This window comes from Paramormyrops kingsleyae, chromosome 18 (genome assembly GCF_048594095.1).
Source record: "Paramormyrops kingsleyae isolate MSU_618 chromosome 18, PKINGS_0.4, whole genome shotgun sequence".
Taxonomy (NCBI): domain Eukaryota; kingdom Metazoa; phylum Chordata; class Actinopteri; order Osteoglossiformes; family Mormyridae; genus Paramormyrops; species Paramormyrops kingsleyae.
Genome location: NC_132814.1, coordinates 10,137,944 through 10,156,202, shown reverse-complemented (window position 1 = coordinate 10,156,202; position 18,259 = coordinate 10,137,944). Strand labels below are relative to the sequence as shown.

Sequence of the window (18,259 nt, the reverse complement as noted above, 5' to 3'; positions counted from 1 at the left end):
TCTTCAGTCTAAAACATTTTTATGTTATTTTTGGTGACTAACAAACTGGCCTATTGTGCTACATTATGGTTCATTACTTTGAGTTCATTTATACAGCAAAAGAAGCTCACTTTCTTAGGAGATCATAAAATGATGACATCATCCACCGGCTATAAAATCGCGTATTTCAACCTATAAACATATCGCAGTCACTAAAGTCCATGCTGAACAACAAACCGGCTTCACTGTTCATTCACCTGGCAACTGCAGCAAAAAATGTATATAGTTATATCCCTGTAATAACAACGTTCTGCTGATGGATTGGGTGGACATTTTATTTAGAATTGAAAGCAGATAGCAGATGGTTGTCAAGTGAACAGTAGTCTTTGGTCAACCAAAGACGATGAACTCTTTCAGGTAAGCATTGTTAATAGGATGTGTTTTCATGGATGGATTTTTCTTATAGATTATATGTATTGGTTCCCTTCCCAGTTATGAGAGGCCATTTAATGCAGAACCTGGTTTTAAACCAGCTCAGCATAAGCAGAAGGTCTGTCCCTCTAAAGGAAAGCCAGACTTCCAAAGTCAACACATGTAAATGGGATCCCGTTATTTTTCTTCCCTTCTTACCTCATCAGCACCTGGGAATAAAGCTGATTTTTAGGGCCCCAAGCACACAGCGCTGGATCTCCACTGAATTTTCTAGGTTACGTTGTCGTCTGCCAGCTGAACAGTGTTCTCAGTACATACAGCTCAGTTACATTGTGCTTGCGAGCGTCTGAATGTCTTGTGCTGTGTTTTGGCTCCTCGCCTATAGACACAGACGTACATGAATAACAGCCTCACTGTGTTTCTTGCAGCACATTTTTCTCTGCGCACCAGTAAATCTTCTAAATTGCTACGCAGCAAAATTCTGCCTGCACCTGTAGCCTGCGCATTGCGGACACAGGTGCGCGGAACATTGCGTGATCGTAATTCAGATTTATAAATTATTCATATTTTTATTCTAGGTTTATTAATGGATATATCTGTATTATTGTAAATATGATTACGGCACATGTGTGTTGTATGTAAGACAAGTATATAAGTAATAGGCCGCAAAGAGGAATTGCTGCACTCACTTGTGCCTACTGTATGTCCACAGGAGAGCGACTGGGTGCAGTGGGAGAGTTTTACATTTTCTCGCATGGCTCTCACTGAAAATATGGCAGGGGGACGTTCTAACCCCCCGATCTGCTCACGGCGTGTCTGGCCTGTGAGACCGTAACTGAGTGTCTGCGGCCTGCAGCTGTCACTGTGTCGCCGGTATCCTCTGCCTCCCTAATCTCTCTCCCTTTGAAGAATGCTGTGCAGGAAATTGAAAGCTGTCTTCATGGTGGGAGAGAGAGTGAGAAAATGAAAGAAAGCATTGGAGAAACAGACAGCAATGGAAAGGACTGAGAGAGAGAACAAAAATTGCAAAATGTCCTATGTGAAATTCAGAATATTTTTCAAGTTTACGTAATTTATTAATTAAAATTTCAATTAAGCAAATTTGTCCTTTTCCCTTTCTGTATGCCTCGTGTTTCTGGCACGAAAACAAAGGAAAGTGGCGGAAAGACTCTCGATAATGACACACTTGGCTTCTCCTTTCTGTCGAGGTGCCAGTGGACTTTGATCTCCGTCTCACTGGTTTTTGAGAACGTGCCAAGAGAAAGCTGCACTGATTAGAGGCAGATTATCAGAAACAAACTCTCCAGCTTTAGCACAGAATGCCAGTGGTTGCATATTAATGAACATATTTTTTGTTTTTTATAAGCAATATTTGCTAAGCATTAACGATATACGTCGCAAAGTATAATGCAAATTGAAATAGTGGTTAAGTTATTCCAATACAGGTGAAAGACAACGAGAGACTGAACAACTAGAGCCATCAAAACAATATACTCTACACAACCAGTCATTTGGTGTGCAAACATATTTGGTCTTAATATATTTTGAGGAAAGTGATACTTGAATTATTATGTGAATGGTCTTAAGCAGGAAAGGCATTGTTGGGTGTTTGTAGTATATGTTTTAAACTTTACAAAAATGCAAAGCAATCGCAGCAAAAACTGTGAAGTTTTTTGGCATTTTAACTTTTTTGATGTTATTGACAGATTTTTATAAAATGTAGGTTATGCAAATGGGGACCTGAAAAATGTAAGGAAGTTTCAGGTTTTATCACACTTTGGGGACATTTCGGTCCCCAAATGTAATCTAGGCAAACCCCCCCCCCCCCCCCACACACACACACACACACACACACACACACAAATACATGACAATACACCTCAATTCCCTGGTTTATGTAAATGTTGATTATATTTGTTGTGAACATGCTTAATCGCTCTAGATACGAGAACATTTGCTAAGTTCTAATGCCATTTAGTATCAGTTTATTGGAAGGAGATATACTGTATCTAAGATGCTGAAGTAAGTGAAGAGACAGACAGCAGCCGGCTGTAACGGACATCTTGGTGTCAAAAGATGATGATTTTCCAGGAGTCTAAGAGTGCAGACTGGCTAATGAAACAATGACAAGATGATCGACCTCTCACTGCCATTTCTGCATCTGATACCAAGTCCGTCTGTTTCCAAAGAAACACTGATCTGAATTCAGCGCCTGGCTCCTGAAACACCAGCCCCACCTCCACATCTGTCATTGTCCCCCTGTCCTCTTCTCTCCTCCCTTCCTGCTTTTACTCATCCCCCTCTCATCTCTCTTTACCCTTTGTAGCCTCTCCCCTAGCCCATCTCCATCCCGCGCTTTATCTTCTGTCCTCTTTCTCTCTGCCCCTTCTTCTCTCTCTCCTTTTCCCCCACTCAGGCTTTCCACACGTATGTCTCTCTCACCCCGTGCCGCCAAACCCCGGCCACTCCGGCTGCTGTCACAGTGCGGTGACACCAAGGCTATCAGGTGCCAGGAAGAGTGGACTGCCAAAAAAGAGGGGAGGGCCGTCCCCCTGGGGGAAAACGATGGCATTCCAAAGTCGGCAGAGGGGGGGGATGAAATATGAAGTGAGAGGTCTGGCAGAGGCCCTGCTTCATGTTTGCCGAGGGACGACTTTTGGGTCAGTCGCACAGACACAGGAAAAACACTTAACATCAAAAAATACGCTGTCCCTATAGCAACCTTTCCCACAGGAGGAAACTTCATTAAGCATTTGCTTAGCAGATTATTTTTTTCATTACTATTACCACTATTACAATACTTTACAAACAATACTTTACAAACAATACTTTAATCCACATAACAAGCAGCAATTTCAAATATTCTACCGGCATTATTAAGTTGTGCTTAACTAACTGTTAAAGCTTGAATAAGAATATAGTAAACATTACAAACAAAAGGAGGCTGTTAACCCTCATCGTTTTTGGCAAAAATGCTAATATATTGCTGATTTGAACGCATGTAATAATATGTGCCTGCTGCTCTAGGCTATTAGTTCCCAGGTTTAACCGTATCTGTGCTCACCCAAATTATATACATATGGATTATGCTACCTGACACACTTGGGTTTCCTTTCAGTGCTTCAGGGAACTACAATGTCTAACTCATTCCTGTATGGCAGCCTTTCAAGGTTTGGAGCCATTACTGTCATTTCTCATTAAAGGTGAACCAGGTTGAAACTGAAGTTGAAAAATGAACTGTGGCAATGCAGATATATTCTTTTTGAAGGATCTGTGAATAATATTCTAGGTCTTGCGAGTCCAGCAAGACATTGGCCCCACAATCTCATTTGTCTTTTCAGCAAGCTCATTACAGATGTGCATAAAATGCAACAATCATGGATTCTTGTATTTGTTCTAAACATTTGTTTTGGACTTGTGGATTGTGGATTGTGCATGCAGGAGTCATACATATCGCCGATGAAATGTCTTCTTCTGAGACTCGGCTGAAGGCTTGTTTAAAGGAATAAAATGTGAGAAAGCTAATAAAATGTTGCATCTGAAATGGACACAATACATAGTACAGAATTTCTGGAACATTACATTGTACTAAGAGGTTTCTTTGTCATAAGTTTTCTATTTAAATTCGTTCCACCTTTTTTCCTTTTCACAAATGAATATATGTGCCTATTACAATGTTGTTCCCAAAACAATGTCTCCATGGCAACTGTTGGATAATATGACAATGCACGCTAAACTAAAACAATAAGTCTTAAACACACAAATACTCACACACACACAGATCCACTGACGTAAGTTGGCCGATATTTTCCCTATCATTAAGCCTTTTGTTTCTGAAATTTCTGCTGTCGCTAATATATCTCTATCCAGATGACAATGAGGAAAGCAACTTACCCAGCATGCATCACAAGGTGCTACGGGTTCAAAGGTGAAATAGGTTTGGAGTAAAGCTGACAGGACGCGGGGAATGGCACGATAATGACAACAGAGCTTTGGGGCATTTTTTCCAGATTGCGAGGTCAGAAAAGGGGGCAATAGCGGGGAAAAGGAAAGAAATGCGAAGAACCGAGGCCAGGAGAAAAAGATACGAGTGGGGGATGGTCAGATTAACATGTATTTTGTATCTGGAGATTGCTTAAGAAGGAATCCTTGTTCGTATTCTTTACTGACATTCTTTGGAACCCAACCGGGAATTCCAGGAGGACAGCGGGCACTAAACCTCACGCCCCTCCTGCAAAGGCAGAGAAATTTTAACTGTCATCAGGAGATAGAATTGTGGGGGAGAGGAAGTGGTGGAAGAGGCAGCATGAGCCGGGGATCACATTCCACAGGGAACGGAGACGGGGCAGTGAGGACAAATATCTGACGCCATGCCAGCGCTGTGCCCTGCACTTTGTTCGCCCGTTTGCATGTTATAGATGCAAAGTAGAAAGACTAATGATGCAATAAGCTGAAAGGCACTTTTACGGAGAACCAGTAAAAGGTCATAAACCTCACTGCTGTTGTGCAAAGGCAGGATTAATACACTGTTCTGCGATGTTCTATCAGCTGCTACACCCAAAATCCACCATCTTGCTAAACACTGAACGTATATTAAGACACGGATAATTCTGCATACGTCCAGTTCAGTATATGACAATGATATCTTCACCTGACATAATTTAATTCAGTACCTCATGTTTAATACTGAAGCCAGTCTTAAAAGAGCCTTCATGTCTGCTGTCCGACCCACCTCACCAGATGATGCAGCTACATGTTAGGAGGCTGGGGTTACTGACTGAAATAAATGCCGTAACAGGATACAAGTTAATTACAACCCAGCTACCACACAGAGGCTGTCAGGTACAAAAATGTGTGTTAAAATCCCTTCTCTAAATTAGAAAAAGCATTTTGATTACATTGAGTAAGGGTTTATTTATATTGTTTATTTGTTTGTTAAACTATAAAATACAGCTTTGATTTCATTCACAAACTTCTTGGAAAGAGTTCAGTTTTTGCCAGATGAGTTTATCATGTTTCTCTGTTGTCCTTGTGAAGGAATGAGAAAATCATACCTTCGACTCAAACCTCCAAGAGAAGGAAGCCGGAGAGTGAAGCACCATCTAAGCCTCCTCACTGAGATGTGCAGCTTTCTCAGGTCTGTAGGACATGAGTGGATCATGGGCATCACATGTGAACACACCCATCCACACTGATCTCTACTTGGGCAGCGGGGGGGTTGCGCCATCAGTCCTCAGTGTGCGTTACACTTCGTGACCTCTGACCTTTGACCACCAGCTCTGAAAGAAGGGAATGTGGGCGGGGGATTAAGAGAGCACAGCATGTCTGAGCAGGTTAAGTCCTGAATATGGAAGACGCATCCTGGCAGCCTTTGATGCCACAATAAAAGCACTACATTGTATCCCTTCTGATTTAAGGCAGGCTTACATATTCATTTCACATAATACCACTACCACCAACAATATTATTATTATTAATATTAATAATAATAATCATTATTATATTATTGTTGTTATTATTATTATTCTTGTTATGCTTCTCATTATTATTATATTAATATTACAATTTTCAAGAACCGAAAGATACAAGAGACAAAACCACAGAGCACAGCTAGGCAGTAATAAACACAAGCAAATATGAAGGCTTGTATGCAAGTATGTAAGTTGTAGTTCACTACATGTGTATAAAATGTGATTATCAATGTCAGAATCAGTCCCTGCTATGTCTGTCATTTCCTTGTTTGGCCAGCAGGTGTTGCTCCCCATCCCGTTCTTTTCTGTGTTTAGTATCTTTCATAGTCCCCAGTGTGTTCCCTTGCTCCCCAGTCGGCCATGTGGTTGAATGGGCTGTGAATGGAGCTCCCTAACCATCATGGGATTGAGGCTAGTCGAAGGCTGTTAAAAATGAGTCATTTTTTTCAGTAGTTTGTACAAACAATTGGGTTATGCAAGTAGGTGAAGATGAGTTTTGGGGATATTAGGGGTGACTGGGAATTATGAATTTCCAGGGGGTAAGGGAATTACAATGACGGGAAAGGGTGAAGACTCAGTCCCCAGAGCTGTGGGGTTTAGCCAAAGGAAAAGTGAGAAGTGCAAAAGAGGAAGATCATAGAGCACAAGAGGGCTGATAGGACAAAAGAAGATCAGACACACTGGAGGCAGCACGACTGGGGAGAGCCTTGAATATGAAGACATGAATCTTGAAGTGAATCCAAAGTTTTATAGGGCACAAGGGAGGTCGTGGAAAACAGGAAACATGTGATGATGCACCAGGGATGCGTGGGGAGACGGGCTGAAAGTTTCAGGACCAGGTGTAGCTTGTGGGGAACCTTGAGCTGATGCATAAGAGGACAGAATTGCAGTAGCCAAGGCGGCTGGAGATGAAGGCATGGATGAGAGACTTAGCAGAGGGCAGTGAGGTCTGGGTCAGTCTTTGCTGTGTAGATGGACAAATGAGATTTTCACAATAAGAGAAGACATGGACATTCAGTGAAAGAGACTGACTCCAGGGTTACGTACCATAGGTGAGTAAGAGATTGCTGTGCTGTTGGTGTGGAGAGAAATGGAACCAGCATACTGTTGGTGTTGGGCTTATGAAAGCTGTGGGTTATCCAGGTCTTGATTTAAGAAAGACAGGCTTTGATGTGGGACAGAGGTAGAGAATGAGCAGATCTAGTGCTGCCATAGATCTGGGTATCATCAGCATAACAGAGAACATTGAACCTGTCTAACAATGTTGCCGAGGAGGGAGGATGTATAAAATGAAGAGCAGAGGACCGAGAACTGAATCTTGAGGGATCTCGTGGGTGACGCCAGAGCTGACAGAAGTGTAACCCGAAACAGAGATGAACTGTTTCTTGTCTGTCAGGTAGGAGATTAGCAAGTCCATGTCTGTGTCTTCAATGCTCATGTGAGGAGGGACACTGTCAAAGGCTGTGCTCAGGTCAAGGAGAATGAGGATGTTGAGGGCTCAGGAGATATTAGAAGATCATTGAGGACTTTAGTTAAGGCAATTTCAGTGCTGTGGAGAAGTTGATAGCTTGACTGAAGTTGGTAGAGCAGGATACTGTGCTAGAAATTGACTAGCCAAAGGACAACTGAGTGTTTTAGAGGAAAAAGGAGTGCTGTAGAATGGACGGAAGCTATTAAGCTTAATGTGGTCAAGAGCAGGTTCTGATTACATGGACATAATAGCAGCATGTTGTAGACAGATGGAACCATTGCAAGAGTGATTGATTGATGATGGCAGTCAGGTAAGAGCAGGGGAGGGGGATGGAGGGAGTAAGTGGTGCTTTGAGAAGTGCGGATTATATTGGAGAGCTGAGAGGACTTCAGGAGTGTGAAGAGAGGGCAGCAATCTGGGGGATGGGGCTGGGCTTTGAGACAGGTGTTAGCAGGAACGTCGCTAGAGATTTATGAAAAGGGGAACTAAAAATGAGTGAGAACACACCATTTCAAGTAATTACATCTATTGTCCCCCCCCCCCAATACAGCCATAGAGACGCCAGGGGGAGTGGCATTGCAGTTGGAGGGATAATTGGAGAGGATAACAGCCAGAGACCTGTTTTACTTCAAAGAAATCAAAGAAAGGTACTGCAGAGATCAACAGAGGCAGGGGAGTTGATGCAGGAGTTCATTAGCAGCAGAGGACTGCAAGCATTTATGCTCATGCTGTTATAGACGCTGGTGAAATAGGTGATTTTAGTAGCTAGCACAGATGTGTGAGGAGGATAATAGGAGTGTATGACTCTTTAGAAAGACGAGAGTATCAAGAGTGTTGCACAGTATAGAGACCAACATCGCAGCAGAAGATGGAAGAGGATGAGAAGACTGAGCTGCAAAAATAGGCTGAAAAAAGTATGTGGATCAAACTGCTTTCTTTTGTGTGAGCCCTGATTGGTTCCCCAATTCCAGTCCAGTGTCACAGTTTGCAGATTTCCCTGCTCAAACACACCTACTAAACTTGGTAATGAGCCAATGAGCTGAATAAGGTATGTTTGAGCTGAGAAATCTGCAAACTGTGACACAGATTGGCCCTTCAGGACCGGAATTAGGGAACCCTGGTGTAGACTGAGAAGAAATTGTCAGCTTTGGTTAGGCTGGATAGATTAACTTTGAAACATGTGTATCCAAACTGTAAAACAAATAAGCCAAGTGATGTGAATTCATTTTAAACCATTCAAGCCTTGTCCCTTACACATCACAAAAAACATCCATAAAGGAGACATATGGACTGTATAATTATTTTGAGTGTCATATAGAGAACTCATATGATTTGGATAAAATACGTAAGAGTCATATGTCATTGTTAAAAAACTTTTCCATATGGGTGCCTAAAGAAGCATGAGGAATCTTGCAAAGTTTTCCCAGCACTTATCCTACAAGACATGACTGTCTACCAAATATGAGAGCAAGACAAATGTTACGAATTTATGCAATCAGTTATTTTTTTTAAAAGATTCACTATTGTTGTTATAATCAAATCTGAAAATGAATGTGATTCCACACAATGTTGCAACACAATAAAATGTAAAACAAATAAGCCATGTGAATACATTTTAAAGCGTTTTTATATTGATTGGTATATATAAAAAAACACAACTTTTTGCTTCATGTATTAAGGATTTCACTATATTATCTGCGGGATACAGACTCTTACATACAACAAGCCATGTAATCTCTCTGTTCTGTGTGTGGGGGAAGAAAAAAAACTTTACAACTCAAACATTTTCTCACCCACTCAAGAAAATATTACATCATGTTGGCTCTTTTATGACGTGTTAAATCAGCCTCTCATACATAGGAAATGCAGACCCGCTCTTAATGACCCTATTTTCCCGCTGGCTGTAAATATGGAAAGAAACGCTGATGTCGCTCGTCCGTCTTGTGGCCGCCACCCTACCCTGTCTATTCATGACGGGTGTAAAAGCCGGCCAATCATTCATCGTTCTGCCCTTTCGGAACCGTTCCTTCACATTCTGCCCTACGTACACAAAGAGCCTGGCCTACTTTTTCAAAGTCTCCTGCCCTTACCCAAGGCCTGCATTTTCCTTAGCACTTAAACTTTAACTTTCAGGTCACACTCTATTCCTGTCCAATTAAGCACACTAACAAGCTTAGTTGCACTGTGAAAGCCTGATTTACGGCTAGCGTGCCCTACTTGTAATTGCGGGCAAAATGTGCCAATGTAATTCCGTCCATAATACCACAAACAATTCCGTCATGGTTCAGTTCCTCTGTCCCCAATCCCTTCTTCCTCGCTGTCACTCTATCTCCGTCTCTCACACACACACGGACTCAATCTTTCTCTCATTCTCCCTCCATATTTCTCCTTCTGGCTTATTCAGGAGCGAGCGAGAGCTGAGAGAATTCCCTTTATGAAGCGGGAAATGCTGAGAACAAGTTACTGTGAGAAAGACAGCCTTTGTGGGAGGGGGGCCACAGACAAGCGGCCCATTCAGATGCCGCCAGCCATGTACAATGGCTAAACTAACATCATTGACATTTCGAGTTGCCTGGGCTTTAGACTGTGACGGGAGTGGAGGAAGCAAATAAGGGGTGGGGACATTTGTCAGGGGGTCTGTGTTGGAAAAGGACCCGTCAATGGCTTTGCTGTTGATCAAAAATTCATGACATGAGCTGAGATCAGCACTTGTCGTTCACTAGTTGCTCCTATGTGCAAAATGTGACAGTGAAAAGCATAGAGATAGGCAGCCACTGTGGAAGGAGGGGGCACGATGCTATGTGACACCCCAACAGTTCCGGAGTCTCCGCACAGATGCGAGGTCCCCAAGGTCAGCGACTGCTCAGATACCCCTGCAGAGGGCCACGCGGGTCACACTGTCTCTCTGACAACTTTTCCGCAAATCCGGCTCAGTCCTTTCCAGTTACTGAAGGAACTTACAGGAGGAAACTGGCAGCCTGATTGGCTGATGGGGGGGAAGGGGATCTGTATGACGGTGACCGCTAAAACAATGCTAAGATAATCATATAGCTGCATGCTGAAATAAAGGAAACTCATACATTATTGAAACATTACACATTCTTATATGAACTATAAAAATCATGTTTCATTGTATTGTATTACAGTCAAATCCTATGGTTTTTATACATCAAATTTTACCTTTGTGTTTTTCTTTAAATGTTAAATTCAAAATAAAATACTGCTTTACAATAAACCAACAATAAAAACACTTAACAACAAATAGAATAATATAGAATAATTTCATTCTGGAATTTCTAAGTTTGAGGTAAAACCAACTACAAGAAAGGCGTTACTATTAAAGCTGATGTTGGTGGTATTGGGCATTATTAAGAGGTTCAGACAGAGGTGCAGCAATCCTCAGAAGGTACAACAGCACATAAACAGACAGCAGTGCTCCGGGAAAAGGGGAATGTTACCGCCAGACAGTCGAGTGACGCGCTCAGACTGAAAGAAGCTTATAAAGGCACCGGCTTGTTTAAATAAGGCTGGCGGCCTGGAGGTAAACAAGGCACGACCACCTACCCTGTGTGCCTGGCTGTGCGGATCGCAGGCATGGCAGCCTGTGTCCAGTGATGTGCAGGCATCCTGACACCTTTCCTAAGCCCACTGGCCGATAAACAACCTGCGTCACTGTCAGAAGCCGCCCCCAGCACGCCAGACCATAGCCCTGCTAGCACCACAGGCAGGTTTTCTTTAATGATACGACTGATGTCTGGAATAAAAATACAGTATATCATAACCCCCCATTTAATATCTTCTTTAATAATGTACTCAGTCAACACTTCATAGTATGCAATTTATTTTTCTAACTGATATTCTTTAAGCATTAAAAATTGAAATGTTTTTTTTTTTTAAAAGTTGGGTTTACATTAATCGCAACTTCATAATGCCTTTATAATGCATTCATAGTGCATTCATTATGCATTCATAGAACATTCAGTGCACCGTCATAATGCATTCATAGATCATTCATAAGCAGCATGGAAGTATGCCTTAACATCCTAATATATCTTAACAGCTTTAATAAATATTAATAACAATCATTATACATGATACATTATAAATGTTTGTTATTATGATATAATGTTTTTTATTAACATATATTAAAGCTCTTAAGGTATGTTAGGATGTTAAGGTATACTTACTGCTTATGAATGTTCTATGAATACATAAAAGTGCACTGAATGTTCTATGAATGCGTTATAAAGGTATTATGAAGGTACAGTTAATGTGAAGCATTACTAGGTGTTTTTTATGTGGCTCAGAGGGCAGCACTATTGCCTCACACCTCCAGGTTTGAGGTCAAGCCACCACTGTGCACTGCATGTGGAGCTTGCATGTTTTCCACATGTCATGCCGGTTTCCTACATGTAATCTGGTTTACTCCTGCATTCCAAAGACATAGTCATGAAATTGTTCACAGTGAGTGTGTGTGTGTCTCAGTTATACATTACATTGTGGGGACCTCTCTTTTCACTGGATAACCTCAATTTTATAAAAAATATGTAAATGCAATCAAAAATCTAAAAAGCCAAAAGTCTCTTTTTTTTTGGTTACTCATGCTTAAGGTTAGGGCTGGGTAGGGATTAAGGTCGTCATTGGTGTATTAGGGTTTTTCCCATAGAAATAAATGGAGAGTCCCCACAAACATAGGAATACATGGACTCTGTGTGTGTGTGTGTGTGTGTGTGTGTGTGTGTGTGTGTGTGTGTGTGTGTACCCTGCAATGCACTGGCATGCTGTCCAGGGTGGACCCCTTCGTTTTTTGCTGTGCTGCTTTGCGAAAACTCCAGGGTCCCCTACTTTCCTGTCCAGGATATTGTGTTTAATCAAAACAATACATGAAAATTCCAGAAACATAAGATGCTGATGGACTCTTTAAGCCAAAGAAAGAAATGCTGCTTTTCTGTACCATTACACAATACCGGCAGAATATTCTGCTCTAGACACCCAGACCATAGAAATGAGACATAATCCCGTGTATGTATAAAAGTTACAGTTGGGGGCTGTTTGTTTTGTCACCTTTAAGTAAAGTTATTATGTGAGATTACCAGAAAGGGAAGTTAAATCCTTTCACATAAGCATGCATCACAGAAAACTTAGTTGATTAGTTGAATTTATTCAGAAAATCACTGGTGTCCCAGAGAACCTCCTTGATTCCACTTAATCCATATTTATGCGAAAGCACATCAGTCTGCTTTCGTGTTTAGTGCTGCAGCTGATCTAGGGATATTTGACAATAGTGGTGTTTGACAGTTTGATTTAGCAGTATTTGACAATTTAACAAAGCTAGCTAACACGTTTCCTTAGCTTACTCCACAGAAGAAAACAGTAGCTTTTAAATCCACAAAGCTAGCTATGGAATGGTAAAATAAAACTGAACATCTGAAACACTTTGCATTTTGGACTGACAGCTCACACCAAAGATAAACTGTGGGATTTATATGCTTATTACTCAATACAAGCAATATTTACAAAATACCTCTTTCTTCAAAACAAAGAAATTGAATCCTACCTAACTCTGAAGGTTACTGGCATGAGCTCTGAAACCTTCATACTTTGCCAGTAAACTGGTAACAGAGTGAAACATTTGCAGTATAGCTTATTGTTCGGTATAATAAGAAAAATACATAAAGGGCATGCTTGGGACACTGCTGGTTTGATTTGGTCAAAAACAATAATAAACAACAGGTTTTACATTCATATTAATTTCATATTGTTCTTATTTTGATAGGGTCTTGTATTGGATTGATGATTTTTTTTCACCCATTTTTCAGGACCAGCTGATCTCTTTCATGGAGTGGACCAGCCTATACACCTTCCTAACAGCCTTCACCAGTTCTAGATTCCAGAATTCCGAAGCCTACATTCTCACTTTGGAGTCATGTCGTTTTTGGCTGAAGAAGACCTGAAAGAGGTCCCAGAAACCTTCCTGATGCCCAGGCTACTTTAGAAGTAGCAAAAATTATTTCTTCAAGATGGTGTCTTGGAGGAAAGTGGTGGGCACACCTCTCAGCTTCCATACGCCCTGGGAGCTTTTTCCAGAGGGAGATCTTAGCACAGCAGGAAGACAAAAGCCATTGTCAAGGCTCTACCTTGATGTACGTGGGAAAAATCAGACTATGGTGAAGAACTGGACACAGGCAGACCATTGTGAAAAGGGGGGGGACGGTTTCTTTTTAGCAATATGAGAAAAATTTTCAACCTCATATTAACAGATATATTAATAGTGAGCCTGGATTTTCCTTCTTTTGCTGCTTCTCAAATTTAATCCATGTTAAATTTTCATGGTCTGCTCCAGTGTCAGAGCATAAATCCTCAAATATTGTTATTTTCATAGGGGGAGTTGCCTCTGAAAAATATTACTTAAGCAGGTCAGAACTGTATCCTCTTTGGGGGATTGAGTCCAGGGCTCTGTCAGTGGTGAAGGAAGGGCACAGAGGTCGGGGGCATGTGGACCTGTGATGGGAATGGTTAGTTTTGTATTAGGAGATGAGGGGGGGGGAATATGTAACCTGGTCAAAAAGCACTTAACAATATATTTTGTAATAGCTTCCCATCCGGGGTGTACGCCTGTACCCCATGCTGGCTGGGATAGGCTCCAGGCCTCCCCAGAAACTATGACCACATGTAGCAGCAGGAACATGGATGGATGGACGGATGGATGGTTGGGTGGATGGATATTTTACAACAAAAGGAGGGGTTTCTCGTTGAAGCTTCAGTAACCAAACACTGAGATGATGTAACTCAAGCAGGACATCATTAGCAAAGACCAAAATGAAAGCTTTCCGGAACAAAGTCAGAGAAATGCTTTCCACCCTAATCAACCATTCATCAGCTGATTTTAAAAAGGGTTCCGCAGCTCCCCAGGAGAACCCCAAGTTGTAGTGTGCTCTTGCAACAGAGATGACCTGAAGCCACTGCAGCCTAGCTGGACCAAGCAGACCATAAAGAATGCATCAAAATCAATAAGGAAAACCCAGTCTGTGCAAATGTAACGGTTATGCTTTTATTGAACACAGAAACCTTCAATCCACATTGCGGCTGTCATGGTGTATCTGAACCAACTAATGCAAAAGTCACACTAATCAAGGGTGTTTGCTCTCTCTACATACCACAGGCAGGTGTGTTACTGTAATGCTGGGCACATGAGGGTATGTTTCCTACTGAGACCTGGCAGCTCAAGCCCTGTCGTTTTGGAGCAAACCCTAAGTTGGTCACTTTTTATCTATGATCCTACACAATACTGGGGACTCTTGTCAAAGGACCTTTATGGTCAGCTTAGGCTTGTCCGTGGCCCAGGCTCTGTCTTCGCAGTGGGCTGCAGCTAATGATCTAATTTGATTTGATTCAAATACAAATGTTTCATTCATTTTAAGTCATTGATCACTGTGGACTTGTTTACCTAGTATTTAAAAGAATAAAGTCCATTAATCCATTAAGTGTGCTCCTTTTGCTAGATCAAAAATGAAGTAAATCATTTCAGTCGTTGACTATAGCAGTTTAAACACAAAGGTGTATTTATTGGGGAAGGGGTGAATGAATCCAAACTAAATATTGGTTCCTACTCACCTGTATAGATGGGTCGAGTCCTGACTTTTTAATTAAAAACATAACAAGCAATTTAAACCTTTATAAATGCCTATATAGAGGCCTTGTTAGCTAAATGTATAGTGAAATATACAAATTAACGGTAAATGGAAAGCTTACTCCAAATTGTCTTCAACCCTTCGAGACTTCATGGCTATAACATGTAGTTTTTACTGTAATGGTAAACATAGGTCTTGGGTCATGGAACATTCTGGATGGACTGTTGCTCCATCGCAGGACACAAATGTTCAAATGTACACACAGTCACATGTGTCTAGGCTATGGGACGGAACAAGCTTTCAAGCTCTTTGGCAGTTGAGTAGCATTGCTATTATGGTAGCAATTTACTTAAAGCTGTCATGTATAATACCTTCATAATGTTTTATAATGGTTAGTATAAGAATTAATAAAGCATTACAGCATCTTCCATTGACAGTCATAAGGCATTATAGTGTTGATTATAATACTTCGTAAGCTCCAATAAAGCTTTCATCTGTAATGCACTATACATTCCTTCATAATGCATTATAATGGTCAGATTAAGAATTAAGGATGCTTATAGATGAGAACTTCATAATGCATTCTTATTGCATAATAAACATGACTATAGTGTGTTATGCCTTTTATAAATATATATATAATCATGTTTATAATACTTTATGAATGCATTATAATGCATTATGGATGTGTTCATGGACATTATAGACATGGCATTCATAAAACGTGTTACCGCTATTGCTTTAGTTTCACTTTTTAACTTCATTCATTCCCATCATTTTCTTTAACTGGCAATTATGCCACAAAAAAATTCTAAATAAACAAATTAAAATAACATCAGATGAACACAAACAAGTGAAAATTTTCAAACTCTTTAAGTATGTCAAGCTATTTGCTCTGTAACAATTCAAAAGTAACCAACAACTTCAAAGCCAATAATAAAGAGTTTTTCTACAAGTCTCCTAGAGATTGTTTTAAAAGCAGTAGCACTTTACTGCAGTGTTACGATACAGTTTGCAGGCTCCCGTGTGTCATGCGGCTTCCCACTGGATTCTCCAGTTTCCCCCACAGGCCAAAGACATGCAGTTACACTAATTGGCATCTCTTCCCTCCCTGTAGCGTATGACTGCATGCGTGGGTGCATGCACCCCTGCCATGGATTGGCAGCCCATCCGGGGTGTGTTCCTTACCAATCCCGGAAGCTACGGGCACGAGGCAGGGAACAACCCAGGATGGGACAAAAGCCTGTCGCAGGTCTGTATATTAATGGTAAAAATAGCAAGAAAACTGTGAGGAGAAGCTGGTTAAAATTAGGCATTTTTAACGAATCTATAACAATTGTTATTGTAAACAAGGTTGTTTTCCTTCTATTTTATTACAGCAACTTAAGTGTTCAAAGAAGCAAAGCGTAAATCAAAGTCACACACTTAAAAGAGTCCACCTCTTTAGACCGGGGTGGGGGGGGGGGTCCTTTTAATCATCGTTCCAAGCTGCTATTTCCAGTCTGCACTGCATTTCATGGAGGAGAGCTCAGAAAGGACCACATTTTGCAAGGCTTAGAAAAAAAAATGGACATAGCTCTTCGTAAGAATAGCCATGTGGTGCTTAAAAAGATGCGAGGAGGTGAAGCCTTGACAATTATTCAGATAGGTTGCATTTCCCGCACAGACATCTTGACACCTTTCCCTCATCTCCGAGTTCTCAGCACAAGAATAAAGGGCTAATTAGCAGAAGACAAACTGCAGTGCTCATGACTTCTGAAAGCAGAGCCCAAGGACTTAGGGCAGACGTTCTCTAGCAGATGTTGCCGTTTAGACATAATCATTTGATGGGAATTTTCACAAGCGACAGCAGGCTGCAGCTGGGGTACAGGTGGAGACGGGGCGGAGGGGCAGGGGGGGCAGCATTGTGGAGACCCAGCTGGTGGAAAAAGTGACAAAGCCTAGAATCTGGGCACAGCAAAAGAAGAGTGAACTATGCATGGACAGAGCATTCTGATGCAATCTCAGAATACAGCGAAAGAACACCATGGTACATGAGCAATACGTGGTGAAGCTTTTGACAGACCTGAGGCCCGAGTGCTGGGCTTAAGGGAGTCTAATCTGATTAAACACACAGTTGTTATGCAACCTTATATACGGGCAAAATTCTGCCAAATTGAATGAAGAGAAGCAACGTCCCACTTTGTCAAACCCCAAGCACTTATGACCAAATAATACATTATTTTATTAGATTACTGATTGCACAAAAGTTTGTGTGTATAGCTAACGACCACTTTTTTCAAAACATACATTAACAACTTCATAACGCTGAGTGTGTGTCTGGAGGGGATGGACGTAAGTTAATATACATTCCTTCCCCATTATGATTAAGCCCTCAAGTAAGAAGGGAAAAAAAGAGAAAAGAATAAAGCAGGAAAGAAAGAAAGGAAAACGGAGCTGCAATTACCTCAGTTCTTGGCAGGGGCTCTAATTAAAACCAAACTTGTTTCCTTCAGTGAACAAACATGACAGGCACTGAACAGCCGATGGTTTTTTCTGCTTTTGCCAAAATATTAAGTGAGTACAGGTGCCTGAAGAATGTCAGTGGGTGGGGTGGTGAGGAGGTGGCCGCCCCCACGATTGGGACGAGGGGGTGCGCAGGAGCGAGACAACAGCCAGGCAGAGATGTAAGCAGTGCTGTGATTTTATATTATTTTTTCGTGCCTTGTCTGATGTTTTATCTTGCTGCCCCTAACTGGACAGCTCCGTGGCCAGCGCACGTCTGCGTGTACGTCTGGCTGCTTTTAGATGTGTCGGCTTGGCAGCTACCACTGTGGCCTAACATTCCCAGATGGTCACGGGTTCGATGCTCACTCACGGCCGAGCGTGTGAAGCCTGGCAGTGCTGGGCATCAGAGGGGGTGACTGTTCGAGCGGCACAGCTGCCCCATTCAAACCTTTGCCACGAGGTGAGGAAGAGGAGGAAGAGGACGTGACGGCTTTGCAAGGGAGCCCCTGGGCTCATTCTCAGCAAGAACGCCTCCTACTGTTTCCTCACACCTGAGAGTAGCCCCAACCCCACCCACCCCCACCCACACCTGTCCCTCATCATGAATACAGTACTTACATTTTAAGTAAAAAAAAATATATACTAAAACCAGAATGCTACAGACATCTGAAAATACTCTCTGTACACATGTAAACATTTTCTGTGCGCTTAAGTAAAGTAAATGGTGGTAAAATTGGTCAGGAAAGAGGGAAGATTCAGATATAAACTAGTCCAGATGCAAGGGTCCT

At 41.7% G+C, this 18,259-nt stretch overlaps 1 long non-coding RNA gene across 1 annotated transcript; it reads left to right on the top strand.

The window, feature by feature from the left end:
• Positions 1-4,354: 4,354 nt before the first annotated feature.
• Positions 4,355-13,556, top strand: LOC111838038 (uncharacterized). The gene is made up of 4 exons (XR_002836793.2): positions 4,355-4,759; positions 5,152-5,253; positions 5,449-5,548; positions 13,173-13,556. It is a non-coding gene; the product is annotated as an uncharacterized lncRNA (long non-coding RNA).
• Positions 13,557-18,259: the final 4,703 nt, after the last annotated feature.